Genomic DNA, 20,205 nt, shown 5'->3' with positions numbered 1-20,205 from the left:
CTCCCCAGGGACTCTGGTTTAATTGATTTAGTGTTATTTCCATGTGTCAGTATTTTTAAAAACCTCTCCACATGGTGCAAACGAGGGACTGAGTGGCTCCACAGAGTGGCAAAGCCAGAAATAAACAAGTGCCTTGGGTGGGTACCCTACTGACAGCACTCGCTTCTTTTAAGGGGTCTACTCATCCAGTGCCCTAGTACGGTGATTAAATTTGTCAGCTGGGTCCATCAAGTTTAATTACAAATCTTTAAGAATTACTGAAATATTTGCTTTTAACCTATCTTTATGAAGACAGCAAAAAAACCAGGCAAAGACCAGGAGGTTAGACTATGAGATAAATCGTACAAAGTTTAATAAATAGCTAATTTAAAGATAAATTTATATGCATCAAGCTAAAAAGAATGTAAGAATAAAATATATATGGCAATTTCCTCAAACTTGTTCTCCATGTAACATAGAATGTAAATATACAATCTCAATTGATCCTAAAGACATAAACACAAACTATCCCAGTACAATAACCTGCAGTTGTTTGAAGTTTTATATTTTCTTAAAATTTCATGTCAGCTTTTCATTCATTTCATGAATATATATGTATATATATACACACATACATATATATATATATATGCATATATAAATGTATATTTGTATATATTTTTTATTAAAGTTTATTGGGGTGACAGTGGTTAGTAAAGTTATATAGCTTTCATGTTTATAATTCTGTAATGTATCATCTATACATCACATTGTGTATTCACCACCCAGAGTCAATTCTCCTTCTTTTCCATTACCATATATTTTATCCCATTTACTCTCATCTACCACCCCTCCCCCATTATCCTCTGGTAACCACTAAACTATTATCTATATCTATCAGTTTTAGTTTCTTTGTTTGTTTGTCTTGTTCATTTGTTGCTTTCAGTTTTATATCCCACATGTCAATGAAATCATATGGTTTTCGACGTTTTCTGTCTGACTTATTTCACTTAGCGTAATATTCTCAAGATCCATCCATGTAGTCGCAAATGGCACTATTTCATCTTTTCTTATGGCAGAATCAACAGTAAGGAAATTGAATCAGTCATCCAAAATCTCCCTAAAAGCAAAAGTCCAAGACCAGATGGCTTCACTAGTGAATTCTACCAAACATTCAAAGACCTCATACGTGTCCTAGTCAAACTCTTCCAAAAAATTAAAAAAGAGACAATACTTTGTAACTCATTTTATGAGGCCAGCATTACCCTCATACCAAAACGTGGTAAGGATAACATAAAAAAAGAAAATTACAGACTAATCAATATCTCTGATGAATACTATGCAAAATTCATAAATAAAATTCTAGCAAATCAAATACAACAATGCATTAAAAAGGTTACACATCACGACCAAGTGGGGTTCATCCCAGGGGCATAAGAATGGTTCAACGTATGTAAATTGATCACTGTGATAGACCACATAAACAAAATAAAGGATAAAAATCATATGATTATATTAATAGATGTGGAAAAAGCATTTGACAAGATACAACATCCATTTTTGATTAAAACACTTAATAAAATAGGTATAGAAGGAAAATACCTTAACATAATAAAGGCCATATATGACAAACCCTCAGCTAATATCATAATTAACGATGAAAACCTGAAGCCCTTCTCTCTATGTTCAGGAACAAGACAGGGCTGTCCCCTATCACTAATGCTTTTCAACATAGTGGAGGTCCTAGCCAGAGCAATCAGGCAAGAGAAAGAAATAAAAGACATCCAAATTGGGAATGAAGAAGTTAAATTGTTACTTTTTGCAGATGACATGATGCTACCTATAGAAAACCACAAAGATTCCACCAAAAAGCTATTATAAACAATACACAAATACAGTAAAGTTGCCAGCTACAAAATCAACATACAAAATTCTGTTGCATTCCTATATAAATATATATACTACTGTGTGTCCCCGAAAATAAGACCTAGCAGGACCATCAGCTCTCATGCATCTTTTGGAGCAAAAATTAATATAAAGACCCGGTCTTATATTATAGTAAAATAAGACCGGGTCTTATCTAACATAAGACCGGGTCTTATATGAATTTTTTCTCCAAAAGACACATTAGAGCTGGTGATCCATCTAGGTCTCGTTTTGGGGGAAACAGGGTAACAATTAAATCTTAGAAAAAGGAATCAGAAAACAATTCCTTTTGCTTTTGCAACAAAAAGAATAAAATACCTAGTAATAAACTTAACCAAGGATGTGAAAGACCTATGCACTGAAAACTATAAGACATTTTTGAAAGAAATTTAAAAAGTCACAAATAAATGGAAAGACATTCTGTATTCATGGATTGGAATAATTAACAGTCATAACTGTATTTCAATCTAAAGGACAAAATAAACAAAACAGAAACAAACTCATAGATACCGTGTTTCACGGAAAATAAGACTGTGTTTTATATTAATTTTTGCTCGAAAAGATGAATTAGGGCTCATGCTCAGGGGATGTGATCCTGAAAAACCATGCTAAGGCTTATTTTCTGGTTAGGTCTTATTTTTGGGGAACCATGGTACAGAGAACATTTTGGTGGTTGCCAGATGAGAGGGGTTATGGCAGTGCATGAAAAAAGGGAAGGGATTAAGAAGTACAAAGTGATTGTTATACAATAGTCATGGGGATGTAGGGTATAGCATAGGGAGGAATGTAGTCAATAATATTGTAATAGCTACATATGGTATTAGATGGGTACTGGATTTATTAAGGTGGTAGATGTGAGAGGAGTTGGGGGGCAGAGTGAAAAAGGTGAAGGAATTAAGAAGTACAAATTGGTGGTTACAAAAGAGTCATTTGGATGTAAAGTAAAGCACAAGGAATATAGTCAATAATATGGTAATATCTATGTATAATGCCAGGTGGGTACTTGATTATTAAAGGGGATCACTTCTTAAATTATATAAATGTCTAACCACTATGCTGTACACCTGAAATTAATACAAAATAATATTGAATTGACAATTTTAAAAAGGGGTGAAAAGGTGAAGGGGGAATAAGAGGTTCCAATTTCCAGGTATAAAATAAGTTGTGAGGATATAATATACAGCATAGGGAATATAGTCAATAATATTGTGATAGCATTGTACGATATCGGATGGTTGCTGGACTTATCATGGTGATCACTTCTTTAGGTGTATAAAAATATATTTAATATATGATGAAATATATATCCTGCTTATTAGTACATAATTCAAAATATAATGGATACTTTAATATTAATATGTTTAAAATTTCATCAGAAAACTTTTCATGATTAAAATCCTCAGGTTAAATCAGAGTGATAATAGATTACGTTTTTTCAGTTCAATGTCCTATATCATTATATATTTGTTAATAGTACAAACGTTTAGAGTGTATTAGTCTGCTCAGACTGTCATAACAAAAGACCACAGAATAGACTGAGTGACTTAAGCAACAGAAATCTGTATTGTCACAGTTCTGGATGCTGGAAGTTCAAGATCAGGATGCCAGCCTGGTTAGTTTCTGGTGAGAGTTCTCCCTTTGAATTGCCAATGGCTGGCCACCTTCTCTCTGTGTGCTTACATTTCTTTGGTAAGTGTGCACAGAGAGAGAGCAGAGAGATCTCTGGTGTCTCTCTTATAAGGTCATTAGTCTTATCACATCAGGGCTGCACCCTTAGGCCATTATTTAACCTTATTTACTTCCTTAGAGGTCCCATCTCCAAATACAGCCACACTGGAGGTTCAGGCTTCAACAAATGAATTTGGATTGGACACAAATAAGAGGTTCTCAATTTATCACACACCCTTCTTTTCTTACACAGCATTTACAATATGTTACAAATATTGTTGTTGAGTATGGATTGTAGGAAATATGGAATATCAATCATTTAACCACACCTGGAGAGTCAGGAACTAAAAGAATATTTCGGGACCTTCACCCTATCACTTTCCCCCAATAATCACGGTTGAGAGAGGAATAAGCATTTTTTTTTTGTTCTTTTTTCTGCCTCCCCCCCCCACATCAGTTCAAGCCTCTACAGCTCCCTGACCCATGCTGGTATTATGAGCCTTGTGCTCCCCCCGGATGAAGCAGTCGGTCGTCAGCAGCTCTCACCGGCTGCTGGCCTCTCACCATGGCTGCCGGCCACTCATGGCAGCACACCGCAGCCCAGAGCAGCTCACGCCCAACTCCGGCTGCTCACTGTAGCCCGGTTCTAGAGAGAGCTGTTGTTCACAATCTTAGCTGTAGAGGGCACAGCTCACTGGCCCATGTGGGAATAAAACCAGTGACCTAGGCGTTAAGAGCACGGAGCTCCAAACGCCTGAGCCAGGGGGCTGGCCCAAAATAAGAATTTTAAACCAGAAATTGTCTTTTGTTTTTGTTTTTGGTTCTTTTTCTGGCCTTGAGGCAAAGTGCTTTTTTCTTAAAAATGGTAAGTGATTAATAACAATTATAAATGATTAATAAAGGATTTTCAAATTCAAAGGCAACAACCCAACTTCCACTTACAAAATGTACAGTTCCATGGGGCTCTAAGTTAAGCTGATAATTGTAAGCACTACTGAAGTTCCTGGTTCATTTGGTGAGAATGATGGTGTTGATTCAGGCTGTGTGCACATCCATAGGTTTCCCCACCCCCACCCTCAGCTCTTTAAATACCGAGCTCCGCCAGTAAAACTCACTACTTTTGCCAGTACAATACTGCCACTTATTTTATGGCCAAACACTTCACAAAATGCCTTCACAGATATAATTTTTATAAACAGATAAGGGAAAAATTCTTAGCCTTCCTAAATTAAATTACAGCAGGCAGGAGATTGGGAGGAAGAGATAAGAGGTTACTCAGTTAACAGCCACAGGCAGAAACCAACAAAGGACTGCTCACATTCTAAATGTATGTTAAAACTTTGAATCACCTTTCAGGTAGCTATCTGAAAATTAGCCGACCACCAGGTGCCACCACATCCTGCTTATGCATGACATTTCTTTGGACTGCTGCCCATAACCAATCCAGAAGCAGGAAATAGTTCTTCCTTTCAAACTATGTGCTTATCCTGGATTTGACCTCACTTCACCTGTTCCTGCCCTCCTTATCTATGGCCAATGTAATTCTTTCAAAACAACTTACATCTTTCTTCCCCAAACTCATTGTATAAAAGAGCCCTGTCAGCTCCAGGATGGTGGACATGTTGGTCTTTTCCATCAAGCCATGCTGGTGGTGCTTTAGACTGTATGTCCTGAGACCTATTTTTGGCTAGCATATTGCTCAATAAACCTTTGTTTTCAGAAAAGCTTTCAGCTGCAAAGATTTTTCTTTAACAAAACCAAAATGGCCAAATGCACCATGTTTTAACCAACTATAATGAAATCTTGAGATTGTTGACCTCATACAAACATAAAATTCCCATAATATTATCTGCAGGGTGTATTCAGTAATTTTTCTTGCACATGTATAGGGACAAAAGAAATCAAAATTTTCTTTTTTCTCAAATCTTCTAGTCATGTAAACCGGTTAGAAAGATATGTCAGGTTTATCATAAAGAGGGAGGGAATTCAATCTTACCTCTTTTGGGCATTGGTGGATCCAGCAGCAAAGAGTTACTAAGGTGATGCCCCTGTTTGGTCCTTTAGGGAAGGTCTCCTCACAGTCTGGTTTGCAACTGTTGGCTGGTTTGTAGATATGTTTCTTGTGTATGGCCAAGTACAAATATGTTTATTGTGTGTGGTTGTTGCAAATAAGGGAAGAAATTTCCCTCCTGTCTTTTTTCTTATAGCCTGGCCTGTCTTTTAGAAAAACTTTGAAAGTACCGTTTCCTCTCTTTAAAATGTACGTAATCCTTTAGAAAACTTCATTGGCCGTTTGTCAACTTGAAGACCCAGGAATGTCTCCTTCAAGGACCTACATATCTTTGAAATGTATGCATCAATGGGGATAGCATCCCTATTCCATAGTTTCCGTGGGAGGGTAGGAGCCTGACTTTGGTGGCTGCCTTGCTCCACGCTGCAAAACTACCTCCTGTGATAAAGATATGAGAAGTTTGGTTTTCCTCTGGGTAAAGCCAATTAACGCAGATGTCACCCCAATTACCATATGCAGTTAGGATGAATTATGTGTGACAAATGGTGCTGTCAAGTCCTCTTACTTGAGGACTAGTTATTCTTGATCTTGAAAACATGTATGTAATTGTTTTATTGGCTTGGCTGTACAAAAGGGTGAGATTTCTATCCGTCTTTGCACTCCTGTAGCCGATTGCCTGTGATGCACATCACATTCTGGTTTAATGCTTATTCAATAAGAAAGTGTTTTTTTTTTCTACTACCTTTGTGGAGAGGATTTATGGGATGGGAGAATATTTTGCTTTTAATTCTATTTCCCCAGCACTGGTTCTCCAGAAATCTTTTCCTATACTTGTTGATGCCAGACTGGTCACTTTCTTGTCAATAATAACTATTTAGTGTTCTGTCTGAAATTGCTCAAATTCTGTCTTAAAAGTTATCACTTTCTCATCTATATTTCATTGCTCTTGCCACATCGACTTCTCTTTGCTACTAGAAAACTTGTGCAAATGTAGGGACTTCAAGAGGTTCTACTTTCAATGGAAATGTGTTGCAAGTGCCATGCACGAAATCCCATCTTTACATTCCTTATTTAGAAGGTACTTTTAAACCTCCTTAATTTTAGGTAGAAAAAGAATAACTTCTAAAGTTCTCTGACTTTAGTTTTAAGGGGTAAATGTTAATTGCTAATCTTGGCTTGAATTTTAACTAAGATCGCTGACCTTTACTCTATTAACACTGATAGGATCAATATAACTTTACTAACAAATGGAAGGAAAGTACAGGCATTCCAAATAAGAGTCACAGTCAATAGAATATGGATTTACAGGAATCTAGGATAATCTAAGTCACAGCCCTTTTTACCTCCAAAAATCCTTCCTTCTAAACAGACTTTCAGTTGTAGTTTTCAGACAAACTAAGTACAGAAAAAATATCTGTTAAAATAGATTCAAAAGCTATTATTACTGAGACCCAGTCATAGAAAATACATTATACAGTGTCTATTAGAGCTTAAAAGGAAAAGGGATAGTTAACTTGAGCCAAAGAAGCCCACTGCAGCACATGAAACAGCATTTTGAAAGTCATTTGCACATAAATGAAGAGCTTGCTTCTCCACTACTGCCTGTTAAATTTTTGAAACATGCAGCAGAAGAGAAATGGGCGTCTGATTATGCCCTTCGACTGTTTGTTAGAGCAGGTAGTCCATCTTATCTTCCATGTGATGGTCATTAAAGTCAGGTCAAGTAAAAGGATTTTCTCTACCTCTGTGATTACTGGTGTAAAATCATCAGCTTGGGGAAAACAAGTAGTTGTCTGTGTTAAATACCTTGGCCAAGCACAAAACAAATGTTTGTCAAAAGCTTAAAAGCACTAATCAGCCCTGCAGCATGTCTGACTTTAATAAACATGACAATTCATTTAAATTCCATTTAATGGGCATTTTATTAAGCACTTACTGTACACCTTTGCCAAGTGCTCTGAAAACTATAAAGGCAGTAAATGTAGTTCCTATTCTTAAAAGAATGCAATATTCAAACAATTGGAATAAACTGAGCAAAAGTCCAGAAATAATTTTACAACCTTTCTTGGTGTATAAAGTAGTAATTTACATTATCTCTTCTGAGCTGTGTGAGCTATAAATGGCTTAACATTTCTGTAATGGCTTTCCTTTTGTTCCTTCTGTTGTCCCAAGTAATTGCTTGTCTATTGTATTTTATGGCTCTCTGATGAGTATCTTCCTCCCTTATGAAAAATATAGGTGATCTGTTTTTGTTTTTGTTTTCTAAAGCATAAAACTGAAGTTGATTCCTGAAAGGTGAGGACAGTATCACAGCCCTGGGATGCCTGAGAGAAGAAAAGTTAAAGATAGAAGCAAGAAATGTCTACTCCTATCTCTTTTGTTCTGTTCATTAAGGGAAAAGAAGGCTGTAGAGATGGAGATGAGCCCAGCAAGTTAAGGGGACTCTTGTCTAAAATGTTTTAACTTTGAATGGGGTTCTCAATTAGCCATGACACATTTCCTTTCTAGATCAGGCTTACCACCGATGGATACCATGCAGTCATAAAATAACTTGATTCTTTGAGCCAATCAAACTACCTCTTCAATAAGTTATTCAAGGATCTACGGAGCCACAGCTACTGGGTGAATAAATGGGTCCTGACACTAACTTGTTAGAGTCTTCATTAAATATATGCTAAATAGAGTAATGACATATGTAGAAGAAAAATTGTACCAGATCTGTTGCATAAGAAAGGAAGACTTTATTCAAAGCTATTGCAATAAAGGAGGGAGATTGAACTCAATTCCTCTGAAACAAAAGATGGGAGGATTTTTAAATGCTAGGATTTTTAAATGGAGATTGGGGCAGTGGAGAGGTTGGTGAATGTGATTAAACTATATGTGTTTGTTAATTGTTGCTTATTGAAGTTAGACTCCTACTCTCTCACAGGAACTGGAAGAAAGGGGCCCTTTGTTCTTCCATGATTACATTTCAAAGGAATAACTCTCAGGTCCTTGAGATAGACATATATGGGTTGTAGAATATTTATATTTCAAAGGGGCTGAGAAGTAATCTACAATTGCAGATTTTTTTAAATTAAATGTTCTAAGAAAGTTCTAAGAAATTAAATGTTCTAAGAAAGACAATTCCTGTCAAAAATTCAGTCAAGCTGAGAGCAATGTTAAGGCCATTTTGATGACATACAAGTATGAAATATGGCTAAGTTTTTTTTTTCTCTTTTTTCCATTCTCTTCCTTTCTTTTTCTCTTCTTTTCTTTGCTTCCTATGTTCTTCTCTCCCTCTTTGTGTAAATATCATACACGCATTCTCTTTCTCTGTCTCTCTATTTCTCCTTCCTCCTTTTCTTTCTTTTCCTTCCTTTCTTCCAGCCTCTCTTCCTTTTTTTCTTTCTAGTCATGAAACCACAGTAATGTACGTTAGTATATTAACTTTTTTTAACTTGTATAATCTGATAATTAGCAGTAACACCAAGAGCAAATAATCATGATAATCATACATATAGCAATAGTCAGAGTGTGATGAAATATAGCAATACTCAATTAGAGTGTGATAAAATATTTTTATCACAGTACAAAATATAAGTGATTTGCCATTCATTAGATCCTTGAAGTGTTTTTTGGAATATAAACAAAATCACCATTACCTGCATAATTTTTAAATGCCCTAAACTAATTTTGGTTATTTTATAATATTAATGGCTTTGGATTAGCATGTACAGAATATATGTATTTGGTTATATAATTTGTGAAAGCTACTGTAAGCTACTGTTATGGAAATAGATCTATTTTCCTAAATATATAGAATATTTGACATTTTATTTATTGGTGTTAATATGAAAGACTAAAACATATTTAAACTATAAAAATTGTGATTGAGATTCCAAAAAAAGATTTAATGTCAAAGCAACTATTTCAATAAATTATATTCCAAGATATCTATCATATACACTGTAGAGATCAGAATAAGTCCCCCCACGATATGCTTTTGTGGTGTACAGATCATTTTGAGCTAAAGGCAACCAAAACCATGCAGGCTTAAGAGACACTTCTGCTCCTTACCTACCTAGAAAAATTTAAATTATATGTCTTACCAATAATAAGGGATTATCAGAGGTGACCTTTTGTGATATATTTATATGGCAGGGCAAACTACTAATTACTAAACACCTACTGTTTTTATGTAGGGTTCCCATGCATACATATGTAACTAAATTTGGTTATTTTCTCATGTAAATCTTTCTCGTATAGATTTCATTATTAGACCAGCCTAAACAACATTGAAGGGCAGAGGAAACTTTCTTCCTCCCCCACAATGCTGGCTCCAATTAATTTTATTGTGTGACTTGCTCATTTAAATTCAGGTACACATTCTCAAAGAAAATGATTTTTTCCAGTTTAAAATAGTTTCTAGCCTCTATTGATCTTCATAATAAAAAAATGTAATAATCCATAATCAGCCAAGACCTGGATGATTATTAACCACTTTATTTTCTAAGGCTGGCAAAGGTAAGCTGATTACATATGATTCTCTATTGGTTCTTACAGAGCCAATAATAGGTTATTTGTTGCCTATTAGTAAAATTTTAATCAGGAGGAATCCAACCACAGAAATGCTATGGTCAAAAGCCAGGTAAAGAATTTTACTTACAAAAGCTGAGAAAAACAAAACAAAACAAAACAAAACAAAAATCACAGTTTTACAAGGAAAAAAACAGTCAAAGCTATGGAGTGAGTAGAACTTTCAGTGTAACAAAGCTTAAGTTTAGCAGGCCAGAATTCACTTTGGTAATCTATTAGGTTGGTGCAAAAATCATCGTGGTTTTAAAGGTTAAAAATAAATTACAAAAACTGCAATCACTTTTGCACCAATCTAATATTAACTGACAGAACTAGGCATAGGCCTGTCTTTAGGATCTTGACCAATTCCTTCTTAAAATGGTCAGTGCCTTGGGCCAAAGCGGAGAGCAATGAAATGCAGCTTTGTTTTATCAAAAGTGACATCAGGGAAGACTCTGATACTGTCACATCCCAATTTTGTCTTTCAAGTGGATATTTGGGAGACAAAATGATATGGTGTATGAGAGCACAGGCTTTGGAGACAGACTGCCTGAGTATGAATTTTTTAGCCCTACTACTTACTAACTTCATGACCTGGGCAAGTTACTTAACCTCAGTTTCCTAAACTCTTAAAATGGACATAAAAGTACCCACAAGACAGGGTTTGTATGAAGACTAAGTGAAGTAATTACAGGATATCACATTGGAAATCTCACCTTAAGCACCAATAGGGAAAAAAAGATGCTAAAGTGATTCTGAAAAATAAGGCATTCTCTAGAAATTTCAAATTAAGTTAGATAAAAACATATCATATGTAAAAAAAAAAGGCAGATTATTAGAGATTGACATGACAAGAGAACAGCTACTGCCCTTTACCTGCCCATCACCACCATACGGAGGTATAGGAGTGCGGATGCTTATACATTTCCCTCAGGTCAGGGGAGAGCGCTTCAATGATCACATTAAGAGAGCTTAATATATGTCATCTAACTTAGTGGATATGGTATACTGACATCTTATTCCTACCCTAGAAATCTGGGGAACTTGGCTGTGAGAGTGAAGCCAAATTGAGCTCCATGGCTTTGTCCTGCATCCTGCACTCCTGACATTTGTTCTAGAAATAAATGCATGGGTGCTTTCTGTGGACCATATGTGGACTTGATGTGTTTTGAGAGATGTGTCCAAAGGGGCTGCTTGGAGGACCATCAGGCCTCAACATGGGAGAAGCTGAATGTGGACCATAGTGTTTCTGGGAGCTAAGGAGAGAGGAAGTGATCTTAGAGAGTCCATTTTCCTGGAGACTGTGAACCTTTGGAGTAGTGACCCTAGTAGCCTTATGAGAGAAGGGTCAGGAAGGGGGACCTGGTAGGCACAGAGAATAGGACATCATGTTATGAGACTCTTATTTGTGTGAGAACTTTCCTGTCCTTCGTATCTTTCTGTGTCATCTCCCTCCCGTGTTAAGTTGGGAGATTTGACTATTACATGGAAGGGGTGAATTTTGTAATTTATTAAACTGAGGATGGTTTATAATGTAAAGAGATGGTAGGATTTTATATTGCCAGTGACAGAAAACTCATAGGGGCTACCCAAATTTTCTTCCAGAGGAGAAGAAATTTCCCAGTTGACTACATTTCATAGAGAAAAGGAATAAAAAAGTTGCATTCTGATTTATGTCCCAGGAGTCAAGGTTATTCAATAGGCATAATATAAATGGAAAGCAATTAGAAGTGTGATTGGCACGTGAGAACCACTCAGTAACTGTAAGGGCTTCTTTTTGTTAGTTTTGTTTTGTTTCAATGATTCTACTTACAGATTTCTCCCTGAACCCCTAACATTCACCATGCCTGGGAATTTGTTTTCACTTTTGCACAGTGCATAAAAGCTCCTTTGACAATTTCAAGTGTTACCCTCATTTTAAAGGGTCCTCATATTTGGTTTCCTGCCTTCTTTGTCCTGTCTTTTTTGGGGGGCAGTTTTGTAAATATCCTGGCCATTGCTTATCTATCAGAAGTTTTGCAATACCACTTTTCCTAATTATTTGGAATCATCATGGTTTTTGTCTTGCCAGACTAGTTTCTGATACATGGTTGATTCCAACATTGAATTTTGGTATATTTCTGGACTCTGTCCTGATTTACTGTCATCTTTCATACACTCCTACGTGTCTTGGGCATCTCGTCTCTGGAATAGGTCACTCTGGAGTAAACTTCTTGTGCTCCCCCTGTGTCCCAGCAGTTCGTGGATATAGCTATTCTGAGTAACCACTTTAATCATACGAGGTTGGACAATTAAGGTCACGGACTCATCCTAAAAAAAAAGCTACATACCTCATTGCTGAATATCAGTATGGTCACCTTCAAAGTACTCCCCTTGGGAAGCTATGTGCCTAGTCCACCTTTCAAAGCAATTTTGAAACTCTTACTGGAATGGCCGTCAGAGCTGTCATCATATTACCCTTGATGTCCCGAGTGTCTTCAAAATGTCTTCCTTTCAATATTTCCTTTGCTTCGGGCAAAGAAAGAAGTCATTGGGGTCCAGTTCAGGTGAGTTGTGAGGGTGTTCCAATACCGTTATTTGTTTACTGGCTAAAAACTCCCTCACAGACAGTGCCGTGTGAGCTGGTGCATTGTCGTGATGTGAGAGCCATGAACTGTTGGCGAAAAGTTCAGGTTCTCTAACTTTTTCACGCAGCTTTTTCAGCACTTCTAAATAGTAAACTTGGTTACCTGTTTGTCTAGTTGGTACAAATTCATAATGAATAATCCCTCTGATATCAAAAAAGGTTAACAACATCGCTGCAACAAGTTCTTGAACTTAATTGTCAGACCTCATTACAGTAGTTTGGAACTCCTTCTCCCCTCAGAACTTTTTAGTTACTTAAAAATTATATCTTTTGAGACCCTTTTGTTGTTAAAGTATCACAATTCTGGTGCAGGTGAATAAAAAGAAGTATTCCTAGCTACTTTTCTATATGTGAACATCTATATCCTTCTACACTGTGGCTATGTTTCTTTAAACATATGTACACCCCGAATCTGGAAGTAGAAGAAAATTCCTCATGTTAATAGAAATTCAGCTATAACTTACATTTTTTTCCCCCATCTTGGGGAATTTAATGTGCCCACAGGGAGGGAGAAGGACTCAAGATTTGGTGGCACAACACATATAAATTGTAGTCTTGACTTTCAGTGGAAACATAGGGCATAAAAAAACTCTTCTTCCGTCAGAAAGAAGAGAAGATGGATGTTCCGTCCACTTGTGTTAACTGCTGTACAATGATTGCCCTGGAAACAGAATTGAAAGCATACACACTGATAATCAAAGTGTACCTGTCTGTTTCTCAAAGGAGATGATTTAATAAAAAGAAACGGGGAAGGCGGGAACTCAGGGTATGGTAGAGGATGATGTCATTATTGCTGACTTGAGTCCTTCATATTTATAATGAGATTGGTAGTTATTCCTTTGGGCCAGTTGTTTTCTGAACCTGTTTATTTTATTCATGCTGACAGAGTACTGCTGACAAACAGCATGTGGATCATCAAATATTTACTTATTATTGAATTGATATAACACCTCTCATTTTAAGAGCGCACTGTGCTCCACGGGAAACTTTTAAGTTGTACAACTAACTTTCAGGTAAGTACTTACCTATAAAAACAATAAAACACAGTATGGAGCCTGGGGGAAAGGGATGGGTAAAGGAAAGACAGGACTAGTACTTGATTACCTGTGACCTTCACCCTGCCATGTTCTAAAATAAATACCAAAAGGGATGTTTAGGCCAAATGTACTCTAATTCCATGAACAGGACCACTGCCCAGAATTCTACTTAAATTACTCCAGGAACAGGGCAAGGTAGTTGGAAGGAAATCTTTTTTCCTTATCCACCCCTCACCCCACTTTACCTCCTTCCTCATCATAAAATCCCAAAGCAGACTTTGAGGAGCCACCTCTCCATTGTTTCTTCGTTGGTTTTTCTTAACAGCTCAGATTTGAAGCTGGTGCCCAAACCTCAGCCCCCAAATGTACTTCTCTTCAGTCTCATTATAAAATGAGCGCTCTGTATAGTGGGAGTGGGGAAGGGAGAGGTGGATAAAAGCTGTTATAATTCTTTGTAAACTCCATAAAAAAAGATAGGCTGCCCCCCACCCCTTGATAACATGGGGAGGCAGGCATAGGAAGATGTTATTTACTTCTGTGCCCCTAGGAAATGGATATTGTTCCCTCACCTCCAGTTCTGTGCTGTGGTGGCCCTTGAAGTCTCATCTTACAGAGTGGCAGTCCTTAGAGTCCAGATGGGTTCAGCAGCTTCCAGGCTAATGGGGGAGGGCAGAGTGAAATATGGTGCTAGCAGTGGCACACGTACCAATCAAAAAGTCATCTCTACTATACAGGAACTTTGCTGAGAGCTTCCAGTTTCTAGCCTGGTGCCTGGCACATAATAGATGCTTAATGAGTATTTGTCAAGGTAGCCACTGACACAAAATAAAGATGTTTTACCCTTGGCCTGTGGATATTAAATGAGGTCTCTAGCCATTATAAGTCACCCAAATATGCAATTTGGTCTTCAGAGGATCTAGGGAAAGTTTGGACATTTTGTACCAGCACCTCCCCATCCTTATTTAAATTTAATTTCATTTATTACCTTTTGGTCTAATTAAAGTACAACGGCCCCGCATTGCCTGTAGGACAATGTCTACACTCCTAAACCTTGCACTTAATGTACACCCAAACTCTGGAAGTAGAAGAAACTTCCTCATGTTAATAGAAATTCTCCCCTCTCAACTCCTAGAAAACCTATCACAATTATTTTTAAAGTTCATTAAACAGTGAGCAATGCAAGCTATATTTTACTGATGACTGGCTTTATAGTAAGAAAAAATATTTTATTCACTTGCTAAGTCTTATTAAACAGTAAAAATAATTGTTAATATTTATAACTATTAAAACTTCACATCTATGATCCCACAGTTTGGGAAAAGATGATGAAAAAGCTAAAAATACATGGTGGCTATTATCACCCTTAATAATGATCTCATGGTTTAAATTGCCAGGTGAGTCAATGTTTCCTTTAGAGTAAAAGGAAAAAGTAAGGTGCTTACAGGTGATCCTTGAAGGTGGACAGGATTTGAATAGGTGAGTGAAAGTGGGGAAGACATTTCAGGAGATACATGCAGTAACACAGAAGCCGGAATGTTCCAGACTTCCAGTGGCAGAGTAATAGGAGATTTAGTGGAAAGACACAGTTTAAATTAAAACCAAAAAACAATAAGAAGTCTTCAGAACTTTAGAAGCTAATAGTGGCTTAAAGTAATTAGAAAAAAAATGACCCTGGCTCTATAAGTTGCACAAAAGTTTCTTTTGCACATTCTTACTAAATTGGCCGTAGAACAAAAATTTCTCACTGTTGTCTGCCACTTTAGCTGCTAGTTAAGCCATCAAGCTAAAAGACCTTAAACTGGTACTGATGAAATTTTTAGAATTATTTTCTGTCACTCGCAATATCTTTGATTACTAGTTTAAAGCGTAATTTTATACCAGTTCCTCTCTCCATTTCTGAAGCATCTTCACAAATTGTTTTTATTTATTCCCAGTTATATTTGTAGATACTTTGCTTACATTCATTTTAATACAACAAGGAAATTACTTTTATTTTTTCCACTAAAAATATGAATTGAGGCTAATGATTGCTAAAGTTGCATTTTATACTTGTCCATAGTTTTTACCTTTATCGTTGTAACATTTATTATATTTAGGGTTGCTACATAATTTTGTGATATACAGAATAAAATATTAATTGCTATGTAAACTAAAAAATGTTCCCAGATTGTTTAAATTTACTTTAAAAAAAACAAAAACCCAGAGGATTCCAAAAACAATTCTTTATCACAGTTTTTGAATAAGTTATACCTGCAAACTGTAAAAATATTCAAGCTTTCAATAGGGTATAGCCCTCTCCCTTAGCCATCCATACATTATCATCCCATCAATACTCTAGACATTATAGGGTTTATATAGTATATACATATATGTATAAAAGCATTGCAAAATCTAAAATGTGTTGACTCAATTATTCTCCAAAGGGTTGTATCAATTATACTTCCACAACAAAACGGCAATATATGAAGATCTTTGTTTTCTTATTTCTTTATCAACATAATGTACTGTCAAATTTTCTGATTGCTATTGCTTGGTAATTTTAACTTGCATTTTTCTATTGTGAAGGAGGTTGAGTATATTTTCACTTATTTAACATATTCCTATTCTTTGTGCCATCTGTTCATATATTTTTACCATTGTCTGTTTGTCTTTTTCTGATTAATTTACAGTGCTTTTTTATATATTAAGGAAATTAGACTATGATTGTGATATCAGTTGCATGCATTTTGTTTTTGAAACTTGGAGTTTCTCTAACTGTCGTTTTTATAAGGACATTTTTATCTTTATGGAATAAAACTGCATTTTTTTACATTATTGAAGTATAATTCACATACAATAAACTGCACATATTTAAAGTATACAATTCGGTAAGTTTTAACATATGATTATACCTGTGATTAACATATGATTATACCTGTGACACCATGACTTCTGTCAAGACAGTGGACATATGCATCACCCCAAAAGTTTCCTCATGTTCTTTTACAATCTTTGTAAGTACTCTTTAGCAGCCTCCCACAAAATCTGATATGTTGTATTTTAATTTTTATTCAGTTAAAAATACTTTCTAATTTTACTTTTGAAGAAATTAAGGCTTGCCTAGTTTGCTTCACATTTCTCAGGGATCATTGTGCTTTGTTACCTGATTCTAGTGTCCAGAAAACTGTTGTTTCACATATTATGTCTAGCTTTTCAGATGGGAGGATAAATCTAGCCCCTGCTACTCTATCTAAGATAGAATCTAATTTAATCAAAGTTACATTTTCTTTTTTTCTCTTGTGGAATCTGGTAGTTGGTTCCCATGCTCAGATTTTTTTTTCCTTTTTGAACCATCATGTTTTCTTCAGTATTTTTGTTTGTTTTTCTGGAATTCATCTTGGAGTAAAATATGAAGTGTAGAGCCAGCATCCCTACTACCACCCACCCCACACAAACACTTGAAGCTCTTTAACTGTCTTAACATCATTTATTAATATAGCTATTTGGCATATCCTAAATTCCAGTATGCATTTGGGTATATTTCTTGGCTACCTATTTACTCAAGTGCGGTCTATTCATGAGCCAGTTCCACATTGTTCTAACTTCTGTGACCCGATAAAATAGGATTAGTCCAGAATTGTTATTTTCAATTGGTCAGAAATTCTTTATTTAATTTTGCTTATTTACTTTTTATGTAGAATTTAGAAACATCTTGTCAATTATGCAAAATATGGTTAGAATCATATTATATTCATACAATTATATTCACATATTCTTTCTTGTTGAAAGCATTGTTATCTGGAAAATGTTGAGTCATTCTATTCAAATCATAATAAGCCTTTTCAATGTAATTGTGTTCTGTTATGTTTTCAGTAGTGTTTTAACTTTTTTTTATTTAGGTTTTGCATATTTTTCTTAAGCTTATTTCTAGATATTAATAGTTGAATTGTTTCTGTAAATATGGTGCCTTTCTTCCATGAATTCTTCTAACTAGTTTTTGTATAAAGTAGTGATTTGGTTTATCAGTAGGGTATACACTGTGGGTTGGTGCACCCAGCACCGACAACATCCAAATCACCTTCTTCCTTGCCTCCCTGCACTAAAAAGGTTGTCCAGAGTAAGTTCTTGAGTTCTCAGCCTCAACTGGAGAAATAAATGTTGACCGATGGCAGCCATCTTGTGACCGTGAGGGACAGGCCTAGAGACTGGCAGAGACATTAACAATGCTGCTACAGAGTCACTGACCCAACACCAGCAAACCTCCCTCCCTCTGCCTGACCACAGAATTTTGATATTGAGGAAAAATAAAATCAAAACAAAACCACAAACTTTCTAAGGTTTTGAAGGATATACATGACAGATATGAGCATTTTTTCAGAAATCATATATTCCAAGACATTTTCCAAAATTATATCTTGTAATCAGACTGTACATACAGGTTAGTGATGCTAAAATCAGAATTATACTAATAAGTGAAATGCTCTTTGTACAATGTATGTTTTTTATAAAATTAAGAATATAGAGATAATATTCTTATAATAAAATGTCTACTAACATTTTAGAGTAACTGTTCTGAGGCGGCTAAATGCTACATTTCTTTTGTTTATATAATCTCAACATGAATAGCTGGGGAGTTGTGAAAATCTTACTCAAGGCATGAGAATATTTCCCCCAGAATTTTTATTTCAGTGATTATTTCACAAAGTTAAATTTGACAGCAAAATTAATATTAATAGGCAGATATTTTAGAACTTATAAAGAAAAGTCTGTTTTCGTTAATAAAATTTAACTCTTACTATTTTACTAAACAAATATGTATTTTTATCCTTTGAATCATAAAGAATTCTCACTCATGAGGGTAGAGTACATTGGACTCCTGGGAAAAAAGGCTGAATGTAAAGAATCCCCGGCTGGGGTAAGGCAGTGAGTGCAGAGGAAAATGGTGGAGGTGGGGGGCAGGTCACAATGGGAAAAAGTTTGTCTTTAGAGTTCATTATTCGCACATTGCATTAACATTTTGTCTAGCGTCTGGTATTATTTACTTATTTTTACTTAAGAATTCAGTTGATCATTCAGAAAAAACAGTAGAGTAGTCAAAAATATGTGTGTGAGTGATTATAGTGTCAGTTACACTACCTGCCAACTACAGGTCATGATTGCCTATGAAATTGAAAAGGCAATATGGCTGTACGATCCCTGACTTTTATAGATGCGTTGTGGAAGTCTCTGGTTTACTAGGTTAGCTGCTTGTATCTCCAGAGCAGTAAAGCTTTCAGCCAGATAAAATGTTGCTGATATCATTGCCCTTGCATTCTACAGTTCATCTAAAAGCTCTTTTATTTGCAGGTAAAAATGTGCCTTATAAAAACCAAATTGGATTCATCAAATAAGAAATGTGGCTGCTCCATTGCATCTGTATCATAGTTGTAGTGATAAGATATTTTTAATGAGATAAAATCAATTTACACATTTGTCGGTAGTAAAGCTATTACAGTCAGATGCTTAGACAATGAAACTATCCTTACCAATTAAATAAAGAAATTCCAGTGTATTGAAGGCGATGAGAAGAGGATTTTCTTTTTCTTTCCTCTTCGTCCTCTTTAACATTTAGCTAGCACTTTCCATTTTCATCTAACACCTTGTACTTTCCATGGGATTTACATGTTACTGGTAATTTCCTCTCTCAGCCGGGGAGTAAGATGAGTAATAGTTTTATCCCAACTTAAACAAGCTCGGAGTGTGACAGCATGTCACAAAATATTAGTTTTAGTTGGTCTCTGAAGCAGGGAGAAAGGGAGGTGGGCTGTCAGTGCTCAGTTTAAATGTAGAATAGGATGAGGGTGGGGATGAGGCTGGAAAAGTACAAGTGCAGGATCCCACTGGCAGCAATAAAGAGAACTGTTCCTACCATTGCTGGGAACCTCACTCCTTCGCTTTACCTTCTTAATTCCGTGCCCAGCTCAGTTCTATGCATGGAACTCGGCCTCAGCTCAACCCCTCCTTGGTAATGAAGGAGAGACGGTATGGACTCAATGGAAACGTTAGTCCTTACACATAGACTCTGAATACCAGATCAAAACTTGTTAGAAAACGTGTGTGGTTATAGTGCAAAGATACTGGGGAGCCAAAGCGAGCTTTCTCTTGTGAAGGCTGCTGCGGGTCTGAACCACAGGCCTGAACCACAGGCCTCTTGAGACTCAAAGATTGACGTCATAACCCCCATTTTACACTCATTCCCAATAGAAACTGTCTGCCTCAGTCAAGCTATTGAGCATGTACTTTCCAAATCATGTGAGATTTTCTTCCTTTGCCTCTGTCCTTGTTCTGTGCTCTCAACGTGAGATGTTTGCCTTGCCGCTTTCTATGGTTTGGGCGGTCAATTCTATGAAAAGCCTCAATATTACCCAAGAAACATTTTTTTT

The sequence above is a fragment of the Rhinolophus hipposideros genome (assembly GCF_964194185.1).
Source record: "Rhinolophus hipposideros genome assembly, chromosome: 3".
In the NCBI taxonomy this organism is placed as follows: Eukaryota; Metazoa; Chordata; class Mammalia; order Chiroptera; family Rhinolophidae; genus Rhinolophus; species Rhinolophus hipposideros.
Note: the sequence above shows the minus strand (reverse complement) of the source record.